Here is a 17,576-nt window from a genome sequence, read left to right on the forward strand (position 1 = left end):
AACTCCATATAATAATAGTGTTGTAGTTATATTCATACAACTATGGTTTATACTGAGGACAGCATATTCACGTAATAAAATACGCAAAACTGGCTGTTTTTTTTATTTCAGCTACCAAAGAAACATATAGTCCGAATTGTTATGTTTTATTACGATAACCAAAAGACCACAATTTCGAGCATTGATGAGAATACACTTAGAGATTCAGTCCGTGCGTCTGCCACCCCTGTCATTTTTGTGTACCCTAGCAATTTCTAAATACTGATCTTTATTTGTGTTCTTTATCGACAACACAGAAATTCATGTCCACAATAACACATCTACATTTCCACTCGACCTTCCTGCTCCATTTACGAATAGAGCTATTGTTTGAACACCTCTAATTTTAGCCTAGTATTCATTACCCAGAGTACTGCAACATTTGAATTTTTATTCAACTTGTTTAGCGCCTTTGTGTATAAAACGATAATTTCTCTTATGTTATGTTCTTTCACAGGAGCTGTTGCTTATGCTGCATCGTAACATTCGCCGAGAACACAGCTCTAGATAGTTATGTCACCGATGGAAAATGAGTCGTCAAAATGAGCACAGGTACGCTGATGAATATTCTTTAATATTTATCCTAAATGAAACGCTTCAAGCACTGTAACAGTAACAATTTGAATGAATTTGTTACACATACATACGAAGCTATGTTTGCTTCTAACGTGACTTCACCGAGATTTACTTTGACACTGTGAACACAATTTCTGAAATGTGGTTTGTGGTGTATCGTGTTCAGGAACAAATTCCAAGTCCATTAGAGGATTGTGAATGTCAAATCTTTGCTTACAGCTTACTTAAACTCCAGTTGTTACGGAATTCGCCATTCGGTGTTTTCCAGAAATAAATGAATGATTCCTGAAAGGTTTTCTCAAAAACTCTCAGCAGTGCATCATGTAGTCTGCGTTTCATTCATGTAAAACTGGTTAAACATTCGCCTCTCCGACTTAGACATTTCCGTGGCGTTGTAGAAACGTTCCAGTAACCTCGTCACAGAAAGCAGACGTCTGTGTTTTCTGCCAATTCTCTAGGCTGATTTGCCTTTCATTTTTTGTGCTAAAATGTTGTCTTCGTAGCCAGCGGTTCATGTGAGCAGAGATAAACATCGGGGGGAGCCAATTAAGTGCTGTATTGTAGGTGATCAAACACTTCCCATCGAAAACGCTGCAGGAGCGCCTTCATTGCCCCTGCAGAATGCGGCTGAAAATTGTCTTGAAAACAGAAACGGATGACATTTGTGTTATGCGGGATGCATAGCTTCAGGCGAAATATATCACCAGATTCACATACTTGGCGGAAGACACTGTTGTTTTAGGCATTTTTACGTGATCACTTTGCGCTCTGAAGTGAGAAGAGCGACGTGAAGCTATCGACAGGTGCACTAAAACCACTGCCCAACGCTTCTGTGCAAAGTTCCATAGGATTTTCACAATGGTTTCCATTTCGCGCAACATCGTATCTTACTTTCCGAATACACCTCGTACTTTTGTGACTGCTTTAGTTTCTTACGCGGGAATCAGTAATGCTTCAAGTCACGACTATCAAAATGCAAATACCAGTAAAACAAAGTAATACTCGTTTTCTCTTGGCAGGAAAATGACGACTAGAAACTACTGGTATCACAGTTGACACACAGTAGAGCATCTATTTGAAGAGTAATCTGTTTCGTAATACGGAATTACTGTTAACATGAACTATGTATATGACGCAGTTAATCGCCATAGTTGAGTGTAAAGTTAGTTCGCGTCTGTACCAAAAATTCCATACGTGCACCCTTAGTAACGCTTAAGTCCGCAGCTCGTGGTTTAGTGGCTAGCGTTGCTGCCTCTGGATCACAGGATCCCGTATTCGATTCCCAATCGGGTTGGGGATTTTCTCTGCTCGGGGACTGTGTGCTTGTGTTGTCCTCATCTTTTGATCATCACCACCATAATTCGTGACAAAGTCTAGATTGGACTGTATAAAGATTGCGACTTCGTACGGGCGCTGATGACCTCGCAGTTGAGCACTCCACAAACCAAACATCATCATCATAATCATTAGTAACGCTAAAAACCAGCAATGTACTGGCAGTAACACAATCCTGGGATCCACTGACAATTAAGTACACGTGGCAAATAAGAACAATCCAATTGAGGATTACTTGACTGGAGGTAACGGAGACTTAATACGAATCTGCCAACTGAATACGAAGACAGAAACATATCAAAGTGCAAAAATACCTACTAAGGACTCTAAGTGATAACAGGATAGGTGTAGCTCTCGCTCAAGAAGCCCACTCTGGAAACGAGGAACAGGCGCGACACACAGCTAAAATACTTGAATGTGGTCATGTGCATCACCTGCCATTACATACGTGGTATTATTACCTATATACGAAGTGCTATTGAAACTTTTAACCTCTTCGCTTGCAATATCCCCAGCGATATACAGTCGATAGTAAAATGATCAACGTTTCGACCTCTCCGCTGGTGTCCACTACTTCTAGAATACAAGCAGTAGTGGACACCAGAAGATCCTGAGGAAGATCCCAGCAGAGGGGTCGAAACATTGATCATTTTAGAAAAGATATTTGCAGTAGTGGACTCCAGAAGATCCCGAGGAAGATCCCAGCAGAGGGATCGAAACGCTGATCATTTTAGAAGAAATATGACGCCGCTTAATAACCCAGAAGATTTTAACTTCAATGATAACGGCCACGAAAGCCTTCATACTTCCTTAACAGCAACCACGTTAACCGTAAGTACAGCAGAAGTGATCTGAATGGTGAAGCTGTAGCCCAATGGACTGAGGAGCCTGATCTTCATCATGCGTTTGACGCCAGTTATCGGGATTGCTTAAAGTCTGTGTCTTGGAGTAGGTAATATAATACTGACCCGGCTTTTGTAGTAAACAAGCAAAACAATCAATCCATTCAAATTAACAGAAGAGCTCTAAGAGATTTTCCGATAAGCCGACACCATCCAGTACTGCTGGAAATTGGAATTCGAGTTCCAATAATGAGAGTCTTTCCTAGATATCAATGGGACTTCAGGAAGGTAAACTGAACCTTACATCCGACCTCGATAAATGCCTTGGGTGAGTACCCTCCACTCGAAATAACTACAATGAAAAACACATCGCAAGAGGACACCGCAATGAGTACACAAGACGCAGGAATAACAGCAGCGATACTCTCGGTCAACAATTAGTGGAAAGCAGAGTCCCCGATATAGCAGATGACCTACTCCACAGCCCAGAGACTGCACGAACAGAACTATGGGCTGAACGGACTGAGAATACCGATTTCAGGCACTCTAGTAGCAAAGCATGGAGCCTGTCAATAAAGGTGGGAGCCAGGGAACAGTTACCCCGAGAAGTATCAGGACGGACTGCATATCAAGTATCACTCCGTATAACATCAATAGCAAGAGCTCCAAAAGAACGAGCGCCTACAAGGAATATCAAACAACATCTTAAGCTTCTAATAGAAATATTCCGAGAAAACACGAAATATGCAGCTCCGTTTGCTACTGTCTAAATGTCCGTAATACTCCACAGCTTAAAAAGAGGCAAGACTCCAGAATTTGACGGTTTCCACAATGAAGTCGTTACTAACCTCAGTAAATATGGCCGCTTCTTCACTGATATTCTCGAATCAGGCTTCCTTCCAAAGGGCTTCAAGAAAGCAGACGCGGTAGCCATCCTAAGGCCAAGAAAATCAAAAGAAAAGGCAGAGAACTACCGAAACTACTGAAGTGACTGCCTCTCAACGTAATAACGCGTGATATAGATGGAAGCTTTGCAACGCAAAAACTTCATTTTAGACGGGGTCAGAGCTGTGCGGATCAGCTAAAATGTTTAACAATATGTACTAAAGCAGGTTTCCAGTAGTAACAAAACACATAAACTGTGTTTATAGATATCACTGCAGCCTATATCATTGTGAGATTTTCAGTGTAAATGTCTTATGCAATTCGTTGAAGAACACTAGCTAGGCTTCAGAACAAACGAAGAAGACCCGAATAATGGGCTAGCTCAGGGCTCGGTACTGACTCCAACTCTCTTTAACCTATACGTAGCTGACATTTCGGACGCAGAAGTCAGAATATTTGCATATGTAGACGACATGGAAATTGTAACCAGGCATACACTGACAGAAATGAGTGAACGCGTATTCTGAATTTACATGGATACTCTGCAAATCACATTTAAGTGCGTGGCACAGGGTTCATCGAACCACTTTCTCAGTTCTCTATTATTCCAATCTCGTATAGCGCGCGGAAACAACGAACACCTATATCTTTCCGTACGAGCTCTGATTTCCCTTATTTTATCGTGATAGTTTCTCCCTATGTATGTCGCTGTCAAGAAAATATTTTCCCATTCAGAGGCGAAAGTTGGTGATTGGAATTTCGTGACAAGATTCCGTCGCAACGAAAAACGTCTTTCTTTTAATGATATCCAGCCGAAATCCTCTATGAATTCTGTGTCATTCTCTCCCATATTTTGCGATGATAGAAAACGTTCTGCCCTTCTTCGAACCTTTTCAATGTGCACCGCCAGTCCTATATAGTAAGGATCCCACACCGCACAGCAGTATTCTAAAAGAGGACGGACAAGCGTAGTGTAGGCAGTCTCCTTAGTAGATTTAGTACATTTTGTAAGTGTCCTGCCAATAAAACGCATCCTTTGTTAGCCTTCCCCACAACACTTTCTGTGTTTTCCTTCCAGTTTAAGTTGTTCGTAATTGTAATACCTAGGTATTTAGTTGAATTTACGGCTTTTAGATTAGATTGATTTTTCGTGTAACCGCGTTTTAACGAATTCCTTTTAGCACTCATGTGGATGACCTCACACTTTTTGTTATTTAGGGTCAACTGCCAATTTTCTGATAACTTTTCTAAATAGTTTTACAATTTGTTTTGATCTTCTGATGACTTTATTAGTCGATAAACGACAGCGTCATCTGCAAGCAACCTAAGACGGGTGCTCGGATTGTCTCCCAAATCGTTTATATAGATAAGGAACAGCAAAGGGCATATAACACTACCTTGGGGAACGCGAGAAATCACTTCTGTTTCACTCGATGACTTTCCATCAATTACTAATAACTGTGACCTCTCTGCCAGGAAATTTCATAAGCAGGCCAATTCATTGCAAGCCACTCGTGTGGTACAGTGTCGAAAGCCTTCCGGAAATATAGAAATACGGAATCGATCTGAAATCCCTGGCATGCCTTGAAAAAAAACTTGACAAGATGGAGACTGATCCCAAATGCAAGCAAGACGGAATGTTTATGCTACCATCTGAAAAATAAAACAGTTAATTTCAAAATGGGAATAAACGTAAATGAGTCTCGAATCAGACACAAAGCTCGTCCAAAATACAAGGTGATACTGAAAGGTTCGGTGGATGGTCTCCGATAAAAAAAAAACTACAGTTACAAAGAAAATACCAACATTAACTGTCTTCTAACAATGGTTGGAAAGTATTTCTAAACTGCTATCGAACTCTTACGCGTCTTCTCTGCCTCCCAAATAACGTAGACTCACAAATTCAAGATTCAGACGATATTGATGGCATTTTTCGGCAGCAGGGCTTCGATCCAGCATGAATTTCTACCCGAGGGAGACGAGGAACACCATGAACACCATTTTAAAGACTGTAGCTTCTTCTCCGGATCGTGTTTGTAGCTCTCTTGCAATACCGCACGCCGGCCGCTGTGGCCGAGCGGTTCTAGGCATTTTAATCTGGAACCGCGCGACCACTACGGTCGCAGGTTCGAATCGAGTCTCGGGCATGGATGTGTGTGATGTCCTTAGGTTAGTTTAGCTTTAAGTAGTTCTAAGTTCTAGGGGACTGATGATATCAGATGTTAAGTCTCATAGTGCTCAGAGCCATTTGAACCATTTGTAATAATGCGGATAACCCCGGGCACTTGACCACGCTGCTTCGAGCGATTCCACAAGAAGCCGATGTCAGAAGTGTGTTTTAGTTGGTGGTGATTACTGTGGAGGTATTTTGCTTGTAGATGTTGTTCCAATAGGTTTTATAACGGTCGGGACTCTCAACTACAAGCAGCACATAGCCAGTTCAGTATAGATGGAAAGGCTGTGTCAAATAACCACATAATACAGAAGCGTTGAGGGTCGACATGGGGGGCAATCCCGACAACTCTCCGATAACGCAGCAGAATAAGGGGCGCGACTGTGGCTTAACAGCCAGACAGCCAGCACGTTACTAATGCAGACACCCAACAACGACAACGCCTGAATGTTCTGAAAACCTCTCTTTTACTGTAAACTCTTTGCTTTTCAATGTCTAGTAAATGTTGTTGTTTTTGTGGTCTTCAGTCCTGAAACTGGTTTGATGCAGCTCTCCATGCTACTCTATCCTGTGCAAGCTTCTTCATCTCCCAGTACCTACCGCAACCTACATCCTTCTGAATCTGCTTGGTGTATTCATCTCTTGGTCTCCCTCTACGATTTTTACCCTCCACGCTGCCCTCCAATGCTAAATTGGTGATCCCTTGATGCCTCAGAATATGTCCTACCAACCGATCCCTTCTTCTTGTCAAGTTGTGCCACAAACTTCTTTTCTCCCCAATCCTATTCAATACTTCCTCATTAGTTATGTGATCTACCCATCTAATCTTCAGCATTATTCTGTAGCACCACATTTCGAAAGCTTCTTTTATTTTCTTGTCCAAACTATTTATCGTCCATGTTTCACTTCCATACATGGATACATTCCATACAAATACTTTTAGAAAAGACTGCCTGACACTTAAATCTATACTCGATGTTACAAATTTCTCTTCTTCAGAAACGCTTTCCTTGCCATTGCGAGTCTACATTTTATATCCTCTCTACTTCGACCATCATCAGTTATTTTGCTCCCCAAATAGCAAAACTCCTTTACTACTTCAAGTGTCTCATTTCCTAATATAATTCCCTCAGCATCACCCGACTTAATTCGACTACATTCCATTATCCTCGTTTAGCTTTTGTTGATGTTCATCTTATATCCTCCTTTCAAGACACTGTCCATTCCAATCAACTGCTCTTCCAAGTCCCTTGCTGTCTCTGACAGAATGACAATGTCATCGGCCAACCTCAAAGTTTTTATTTCTTCTCCATGGATTTTAATACCTACTCCGAATTTTTCTTTTGTTTCCTTTACTGCTTGCTCAATATAAAGATTGAGTAACATCGGGGAGAGGCTACAACCCTGTCTTCCTCCCTTCCCAACCACTGCTTCCCTTTCATGTCCCTCGACTCTTATAACTGCCATCTGGTTTCTGTACAAATTGTAAATAGCCTTTCGCTCCCTATATTTTACCCCTGCCACCTTTAGAATTTGAAAGAGAGTCTAGTAAATATGAGCTGTAATATGCTAGGTGTAGTTGTTCAGTAGAAGAGATGTGTTTCACAGTAGCAAAGGTTACTAAGTGCTCATAGCTCCTAAGATATGCACTTTAGAGCCCATTTTTACTAGACACTTTTTTTCTTAATTCGGCCCATACTACCACGTCTCAATGTTTGTCTGTGGAGTTCTGTTTCATCCTGCATTTTACCTAATACAGGGGTTCAACAAAATGTGGAAACATCAAAAACTCAACACACTACCGTGTCAAATACGGCGTAGGAAACCCGTTCGCATTCACAACAGCTTCCAGTCGTCTCGGAATGGATGAATACTAGGGTAAGTCAATCATTATCGGCAAAGTAGTTATAAAATTTTGTTGTAATCAAATAGGAAACTTACAAGAACATCATTTTTCGACATAGTCTCCTTGCGTTTCAACGCACTTGGTCCATTGCTGTACAGGTTTCCTAATGCCCTCATAAAAGAAGGTTCTCTGTTGACCTGTTAGCCAGGAATGCACCGCTTCTTCAACTACTTCGTCCGAGGCAAATCGACGGTCCCTCCTTAATGCCTGTAGTTATAAAATTTTCTGGAATCAAATGGGAAACTTACAAGAACATCATTTTTCGACATAGTCTCCTTGCGTTTCAACGCACTTGGTCCATTGCTGTACAGGTTTCCTGATGCCCTCGTAAAAGAAGGTTCTCTGTTGACCTGTTAGCCAGGAATGCACCGCTTCTTCCACTGCTTCGTCCTAGGCAAATCGACGGCCCCTTAATGCCTGTTTGAGTGGACCAAACAAGTGATAGTCAGAAGGGCAAGATCGGGACTATATGGAGGATGATCCAGGACTTCAAATTTCAGTTTCTGAAGCGTTTCAGCAGTGTGGCCAGCAGTATGTGGACGGGCATTGTCGTGCAACAACACAACACCTTTTGACAGAGATCCACTGTGTATACAGTGACAACAATACAGTGTTTATTGTTGTGCTCCTTTCCCCATAATGATCCAGTACTGGATATTGTGGGTACCAAAAAACCGTAAGCATCAGATTTCTTGCGGACGGTTGGGTCTTGAACTTTTTCTTGCACGGCGAAATTGGACGTTCTCATTCCATACTCTGCCGTTTACTCTCCGGCTCGTAATGATGGATCCATGTTTCATCACCAGTAATGATCATGTCTCAGAAGCTGTCCCCTTCGTTACCATAGCGATTCAAATGTTTTTTGTAGATGTCCTAGCGCATTTGTTTATGTAACTGTCGCAGGTTCGCATCCTGCCTCGGGCATGGATGTGTGTGATGTCCTTAGGTTAGTTAGGTTTAAGTAGTTCTAAGTTCTAGGGGACTAATGACCATAGCAGTTGAGTCCCATAGTGCTCAGAGCCATTTGAACCATTTTTATGTAACTGTGTAAATTATTTGGCAACAATCTTGCACAAACTTTATGAAACCCAAATCTCCTATGAATGATTTCGTAGGCAGAACCGTGACTAATTTGCAGACGATGCGTCACTTCGTCAATAGTTAATCGTCTGTCTAAGTGAACCAGTTCACGAACACGCTCAATGGTTTCTTCATTTGTTGTCGTAAACAGTCGTCCGGTTCCTTCATCGTACGTAACAGTTGTACGACCATTTCGGAATTTTTCAATCCACTTGCAGACACTCCGTTGTGACAAAACACTGTTCCCCTTCTGTGCCGAAAGTCGTCTATGAATTTCGGTCCCTAATACGACTTCCGACCACAAAAAATGGATCAATGAACGTTGTTCTTCTTTGGTGCAAATAGACAGCTGAGCAGCCATGATTAACAGCACGACAGCTATAACAAAACTAACCTGTCAGCTTGAACATTGAAAAGATATAACGAAAAATAAACAAAGTATCCGTCATCAACGTTAAACGACAGTACTACCAAAATAAACAAAATAAACTACATTGCTGATAATAATTGACTTACCCTCGTACATGACCTGGATGGTTTTCAAGGGAATCTTATACCATTTTCCTCCCAAATACTATCAAGTTCCGGAAATGATGTTGGCAGTGGATAGCGATACGCGACCTTCTCCCCAGAGTATACCACAAATGCTCAATAATGCTGAGATATGGTGAATGTAGGGGACTGGAGACATCGACAATTCATCCTCGTGCTCACAAAACGAGCCCTGGACTATGCGATCTGCGTGAACAGAGATCGTTTTGGAACGGAGCATCAGCATTGAGAAACAAGTATTGTACAATGGGATCGACCTGACAAGAATGGTAATCCTTCGCAGCAATGCGGCCTTGCAGAGTACCTATGGGGCCCACGGAATACCACGATATGGCTGCCGAATCATCATCGTTTCCCAACCGTGTTTCACCGTTGGGACGTAAAATCATCCAGAACTTGGAAACAGTAGGAAATGAGATCCATCCGCACAAACGAAATTCTTCCATTGCTTCATAGTCCCGGTTTTATGGCTTCGGCTCCACGTTTTCTTGCTACGGCTATTTACATCACTAATGAGTGGCTTTTGAGATTCCAGCTCGCTGTGGAATTACCTGCTAATGGTGTTCCCTTTGTGTTGTTTTGGTTCTGTTGGGATTCGCGAGTGCGACATTCAGCTCAGCAGTGACTTTTACAGTTGTCGTCCTCTGTCTGACATTTAGTCAGAATCCTCAACTCACACTTTTGTCCAGGTTCTGCCACAGCGGGTGAAATTTTTCCTCTTTCCCTGTATGAGGTACAAATATCGATATGGTACTTTTGGAAACATCAATTTCAAATGCAGTCGACTGGAAAGGAATTATCCACTACAAGAACACACATTCTATTGAAACCGTTACAAATATTGTCTAGGGCTGTTAAAAACGTTCTCCCAGCCGACAAGAGGGTCGAAGAGGTCCTCGCACTGCTTACGCGGACGCCAACGGGAACACGATCGAACACAGGCGCCCACCTCGCGCTTTCACCGTAATCGATGGCCGTGATGGATCGCTCTTCGCGTTGCAAAAAGCCGTGTGCCTCGCGGCGAAAGATCGTGGCTAGAGGGCACCTCCTGAGGTGTAATTCATCCAAACTACTGAAACGTGTCACGTTTGAGTTTCAGTGTGCGTGGGCGGCTATTACCGTCTCTTAATGAAAAAGCTCGTAAAGTTATCTTAATCCCAGTAAAAGTTGTAATATGACTTGCACCGCGTATGAATTTAAACTTCCATACTTTAAAAAAAATTTAAAATTTGATTCTGTGGAAGTGAAGCAAGTTTTAGAAGAATCGTGTTTATTATGGCTATTGAACAGAGACCAAGAAAATCTGAGTTCTTATGAAGGAAGACGAACTGTCTACCAACCAAGTTACTGGGCAACTGATTCCATCGTGGTGCTGGCGTGTGGACATGCGCTTCCGTTCCATGCTTGATACAATATTTTACGTTCTTTTACGTTAGCTTAGCTCTAAGTTGCTGATGGTAGACATTTGCAGTTAGTTTTAAAATTCTGGGAAACGATTTGTGTAAAGGACGCGCTCTCTATGTCATCACAAGTGCATGAAAAAGTAAGGCGCGGTGTTACATTGTTAACTGCTCCGACTTCTTTATCTTCTTTTATGTTAACACTAAGGTTTCTGTTTCTTCGCTGCTATCAACTTTACACAAGAGTGGTCGATGCTGTGTACGAGGAATGCGATGAGGAGAAAGCATATATGAAAAAAAGGTCTCAAATTGTTTTTATGATTTCCATTTAGCGTTTACAGTGCCACCTACTTGTTTAGCCTCGTTCTTAGAATGCAAAATTAACGTCACTTGTGCTAATTCTTGAACTTTGCCAAAGTTTGGTGGTGCCCGTGTACTTACTAATTTTTGTTTATTTCGGATGAAGTTACACTCCTTGATGAAACACAGCCATTTTATTGCCTTTGTCCCCAAACAGCATACCCTAACTAGAGATCTCAATATTTTTCGACACATCCTCCACCTACGAGCCACTATAAAATTAAAAAAGAGATATAGATATGTTCCGCTCTTCGATAATGATTATGTAAGCTTCTTCCAGCACTATGCAATAAGTTACACATACAGGGTGAAATGCGAATGCGTATAACAACGGATATTTCTATTGGTGAATAAGGACGGTGTGCTGAACAACATTGCATCAGTATTTACATGTCCTGCAGACTGTTAATTATTGCTATTATAAGTCGTACGTTTTCAGCACTTCGAGTATATGTGGCAAGAGACAGCCAGCCATTAATGCTTATTTTCCCATGGGTAGCAGGTCAGGTATTGAAGTATGGATGCATGGGTGCGAAATGGGTTGTCTATACTGCCAGGTGTCTTTCACTTCGTTGCCCAGGTACAACTATGCAGTAAACATCAGGTCGTGTTTGTGACCTATCTGTGGGAAGACCGTTTGATGCAAAGAGAAAACGACCGACGTACTAATGTGTGTACGTGCTACTGTACAATGTATAAATATATTTGCACTTATATATGTTCATCCTATATATTTGAGTTTCTAGTAGCTTGATAAGCACGTTTTTCGCTGATTCATGCATGTAAACCTATTTAGTGAAATCAGAAGCGCTACTGTTCGCTACAAGTATACTAATTAAAAGCGTCGATTTCAGAGGTGCTGGTTGCACTGCAACGCAAAGAATCGTGACACAGCAAGGATTGGCTGTTGAATCCGAACACTCCATCCTTCTACTCTCTTACCAATTACAAGTCATATGCCTTCGTTCTGTTTATTTCACCTCCATTTCTATAACGAACGAGAATTTAAAGCACTGAAACGGATTTAGGAAAGAATACCTCTCCAATCTTTAGGTAGCTTTACTTTATTGTTATTATTATTACTATGATCAACTGGTAGCGAATTGTAATAATGTAGCTGAAAGTAACTGAGCTATTACAATTAAAGGTAAGAACAATTCGTGGAAATAACTCGAATGTTACGAAGATGAAGTTTGTAGGAGAAACAACAGAAACTTGATATCGTCTCTCAAGAGCATTTGCGTATAGAGTTGGGTAGACTTCCTATAGGCTTCAATTATCATTTGATTTTTATCATTTAGTTGTACCCTATACAGGAGTTGAAAAATCGAGCAACAATAATCATGCACACATTTGTAGCCATCCGCTGGTGTATGGATGTATATTGCTTTCCAGCCCTTTACCCTTACTTCTAGATCCATTGTCTGACAATACCTAAGTTTCTTCATTCATCTAAAACAAGTTGTATTGCTTTGATTCATTTGGGTGATGAAATGATTCTCTTTAAAATGTAAAATACGGAGGTACTTTAATTATTCTAATGAGGTGTTATGTACAGGAGACAATAATTCCACTTACCAACGCCGTTCACGAGCGCTTTCTCCTTTGTCCCTGCCTGCCAGTCGTCTTGTATTTTAGTCTTACCTTCCCTGCCTCAGTCACACAGGCATCAATAGGGCACATACACAGCAGGCACAGGAAACACTGTGCCCTTCGATGACGACATGTATTTGTCGCCGATGCACTACCAGAAAAAGGTTTGTGCATGGGTAATTTCGTTGTGATTAGATGTTACCTTCATTTGGCACAGCAGTCTCAGTTCGTTTACTTCCAGCTTGGTAGGTATGCAGAAATTACTTGCCACTGTCATCGCCTCCAGTTTATCTAACAGAAGCGTCTTTGGCTTCGCTATGTGCACACTGTATGTGCTAAGGCAAAAAAGTGCTGCGAGTCGACGGTTCGATCCCACGTAATTTTACCGTATCTGTATGCCTTAGTTTACTCGTAGGTCTCAGAGTGTGCCGCCTGTCAAATCAATATCAGCAGCATCTCTTGAACTTTAAAATTACACCGTGTTTCTCAGATGCATGTTGCAGATTTTACTATTTTAACTGGCTTATCGTTATTAAGAGTTCAAATAACGTGACGTGTATTCTGTCAAATATTACAGATCGAGCACTAAGTCTAGTTTGTTTATCACCTCACACATTACGATATTTTCCGTGCTTCCGGTCTTCATTGCGATTAACTTGCTGTAACCAAGCGAGGCTACACAGAGCTTTAACTGATGACGCTTCAGGCTGGCACAAGATTGCAATGACGATCAAATGTCTGACTGAGAAGTTGAATTGAGGTTCCTGGAGTTTTCTTCAGAAAAAAAACCGACTGACCTACCCATTTTTGTCTACGCTGACCTTCTGTTCTATGCACCAAATTTCGTCGCCGGTGGGACTTTAAACTATAACCTTTCTTTCCTGACTTTCGTATATTCTGTACTATGTGGACGCTGTTTCTCCACATTTATTATAAGAGCGGGGCCGCTAAAATTCGTTCGGTTAACCTTTTGCTCCATCCTAGTGTCTCCCAATCCAGCGGCGTATGTTTTTACGTACCTTTCAACACAATTTTGCTCGATCTAACATGTATTGTGTGCACAAATTAACTATTTTTATGTCTTCGTTTATCTCATCTTTCCATCTGCACTGAAGTCGTATACGAGGTCTCCTACTATTGGTACACAGAACATAAAAATTTTTGGCAACGCTAGGAAATTCTGCTCTTGGGAAGTGCCCATAATGTCGAAGTCAGTCTTCTCGCATTTGTTTCGTAATGAGAGAAATGCAGACCTTGGTGGGATATTGTCGTCGTAGACATAGTTAAGTAGGTCGAATTACCATTATCCCAAGTAACATACATACCAATATACCACTGAGATGTTTTTCAGTGGTTACTGATTACTGTTGTTACCCTACATTCGGTCAAATACAGAAAAGGAAAATGTGAAAATTATGGTTATTTCCTTCAATTCTTGCATGTGTTCAGCACTCATACAGCCATCTTCATCCATATAAGGTTTGACACATTGAATAGTACCGTACCCTTAGAATTTAATGCTCTGTACTTTGAGACAAACATAAAATTAGGCAGAATCATATCAAATTAGAACTGTTCTGCTAACAGAAGGCATATAGAAGGCAAACAGGAGACATGTAGAAGGCAATATTTTCGCACATCTTTCAAGCTCAGGAGCACAGAGACAGAAGTCAATGTCAGGCGCCGCACATTGTTCGTGACCCTTCTGGAGCTACAATGTTTCCTGTGTCTGAGGGTATTAATCAGCACTGAGTAATCCTTGGCACATTCTTCTACGGCTATTGGCTGATGATGCTGTGATGTACGGGAAGGTCACTGTAGGGGGACACGAGGTGACCTGGACGAAATTTCTAGTTTGTGTGATGAATCGCAGCTCGCTCTAAATGCAGAAAAATTTAAGTTGACGCAGATGAGTAGCAAAAACTATAATATTGAAATACAGGATTGGTAGTGTGATATCGGCAAAGTAACCAGACGAAACGTTGCAAAGCGACATGAAATAGAACGAGCACCTAGGCCGGTAATAAAGAAGGCGAATGGCCGACTTCGGTTTATTGGGTGAATTTTAGGAAAGTATAGTTAACATATAAATGAGAATTCCTTCAGAACACTACTCGACAAATTTTTGAGTATGTGTTTGTGATACTCATGACGTCTGATTAAAGGAAGACATCGAAGCAATTCCATCAACACGCGAGTATTACGGAGATGCTTCGCGAATTCAAATGGGAGTCCTTGGAGGAAAGTCGACGTTTCTTTTCGTGAAACAGGAACGGTCCGACTGCCCCCAATGCGAGAACCATGAAGATAGTGAATGAGAAGTTTGGGTTCTTACCGAGGCCTATAGACAATCGTTTTTCGTTCGCTCTATTTGTGAGTGGAACAGGTAAAATATGACTATTAGTGGTACAGGGTACACTCCGCCATGCACCACACAATGGCTTGCGAAGTATAACTGCAGATGTAGATCTAGAATCATTGCATTTGTTTGTGCCAGTATCTTGCCATTCTGTGTACCACTGCTCTCTGATTATTTGTTTAACAACATTTAAAATGTCTGTAGCTGGTAATTCCTTGTGTTCCCTGTCTCAGTCATAGATCCTTATCTGGCTAGTTTGTCTGCTGTTTCACTGCTAGGAATACTACGGCGTTCTTCTACACTGCACATGACCATTTCATGATTTCTAGTTGTGACCTGCAACATCAGATTGATAATGTCAAATCCTGTTGATAGAATCTTCCATGGTGCAGACGTATAGCGCTGATCTGAATCAGGAAGGAAAACGAAATTATAGTCCACGGAATTGTTAGCATACAGTACGCACAAAATGTCGATTTTCGAAGTCGTTAAATCCTTAGGTAGAATAAATTTCTTTCCGATATGAGAGCTGATATCCCAGTAGGAACAACCTGATCCATCTTCATTCTTCGAAGTGTCGTTATAGATGAACCTTGGCGTTGTTATGTTTCTGGAGGTGCTCTGGCAAAACGCGATTATTTGAATAACTACACCCAAGGTCCCGGTCTTATGCAAGTCGTAGTTTTAACACATCGATATGGTAATTTACTTCAAAGCAGAGTAATCTTTGAGCTGACAGTCAGGAATGGACTTTATCCATACATGTGGCTACAGGAGGAGGAATACTTTTCTTACGGCAATGTCTGAGAGCGTAGAACGGCCGTATTACTTTATACAAGTCTTGTAATATCTTATGTTTTATGAACTGTGACTTTTTAGTCAGACTTTCACACTCAGGTATTGGGATCTTAGATTCAGGGTAGGCTCATTTGCTTCGACATAAAGTGTTAGTCGGCGTGGACTTCAGCACCTCCAGACATACGCTAAGTATTTTGTAGTGTCAGTTGTCTAGTTTTCTTAGTCATGTGCTCTGATCTGACCCCAGTGTAACCGCCAGAATGTTGAAAGCAAGCATGAAAACGTGAATGCATTGTGTAGGACAGGTGCCGGATGTCAGTTTGTGGAGTGGAGTTCCATGCTTGTTGCTGTTGGTCGATCAATACAGGGACAGTTAACGTTGTTTGTGGGTGACTCCGGAGTTGTCGCCTGATAATGTCCCATATGTACTCAATTGGAGGCAGATCTGCTGACCGTGCAGGCCAAGGCCACATATAGAGACACTCAGCAGAGCATGTTAGATTACAACAGCAGTATGTGGGCGAGCATTATCCTGTTTGAAAACACCCCGTGGAATGATTTTCATGAATGGTTGCACAACAGGTCGAATCAACAGACTGACGTATGAATTTGTAGCCAGGGTGCGTGGGATAAACATGAGAGTGGTCCTGTTGGCATTCGAGCTCCCCAGACCATAACTCCAGGTGTAGGTCCAGAGTGTATATTGCTCAGAAAGGATGCGTGAGGCACTCGAGCAGCCTCCTTCTAATGAACACACGGCCATCACTGGAACCGAGGCACAACCAGCTTTCGTCAGAAAACACAACAGACCTTCTTTCTGCCCTCCAATGAGCTCTCGCTTGAAGCCACTGAAGTCGCAAATGACGATGGTTTGGGGTCAGTAAAATGCACGCTATAGGGAGTCTGGTCCGGAGCTATACTTAAAGTAACCGATTTGTAACAGTTCGTTGTGTCACTGCGGTGCAGATGCAGTACGATGCACCAGTGTCACAGCCCACGTGACCGTCAGAAAACCACTCTTCTTGTGACAGCACTTTATCGTGGACACCAGTGCCAGCAATCATGTACAGTGGCTACATTCTTGCCAAGTCTTAAAGCAATATCGGAGAAGCAACATCCAACTTCTTGTTCAAAGTCAGTGAGGTGTTGATAAAGGCATTCTTGACTAACACCAACTCACCATGTCCAATATCAAACGCAGTTAACGCTCATGACCGTTACAGCGTGTATTTAAAGCAGACCTGGTTTGCATGGTCGTAACGACTCTACTAGCGCTACTTTTATACAACTGGCACGAAATTTTAATATACATCATCTTTCAGATGTACAAATTTCCTTTATAACGCACATCTCCTTCGTCGTTTTGAGGCCTATCTATGTACATCAGTGTTTCGTTCGTGGCATGTCCTCTTTGAAGCCCAAAAGTCCTTTTTGAGTATATACTGTGCCTCTCACACCATCCCTCTAGTTTACGTTTCGAATCTTTTCCTGCACTTTCTGTATACATAACCAGAGCTTTATTTTGCCCATAAGAGTTTGGTTCACTAGGTGGTTCAACGTGTTTTCCTACATACTGTGCCTCTCACACCATCCCTCTAGTTTACGTTTCGAATCTTTTCCTGCACTTTCTGTATACATAACCAGAGCTTTATTTTGGCCGTAAGAGTTTGGTTCACTA

General features: G+C 41.7%; 1 long non-coding RNA gene across 1 annotated transcript in view; it reads left to right on the plus strand.

The window, feature by feature from the left end:
- The window catches only part of LOC126336717 (uncharacterized), a 140,599-nt gene that overhangs the window by 23,632 nt on the left and 99,391 nt on the right, over nt 1-17,576 (plus strand). The window contains exon 2 of the long non-coding RNA XR_007564986.1: nt 497-591. This is a non-coding gene — a long non-coding RNA (uncharacterized LOC126336717). The remainder of the gene's footprint in view (nt 1-496; nt 592-17,576) is intronic.

The sequence above is a fragment of the Schistocerca gregaria genome, chromosome 2 (assembly GCF_023897955.1).
Source record: "Schistocerca gregaria isolate iqSchGreg1 chromosome 2, iqSchGreg1.2, whole genome shotgun sequence".
NCBI classification, from domain to species: Eukaryota; Metazoa; Arthropoda; class Insecta; order Orthoptera; family Acrididae; genus Schistocerca; species Schistocerca gregaria.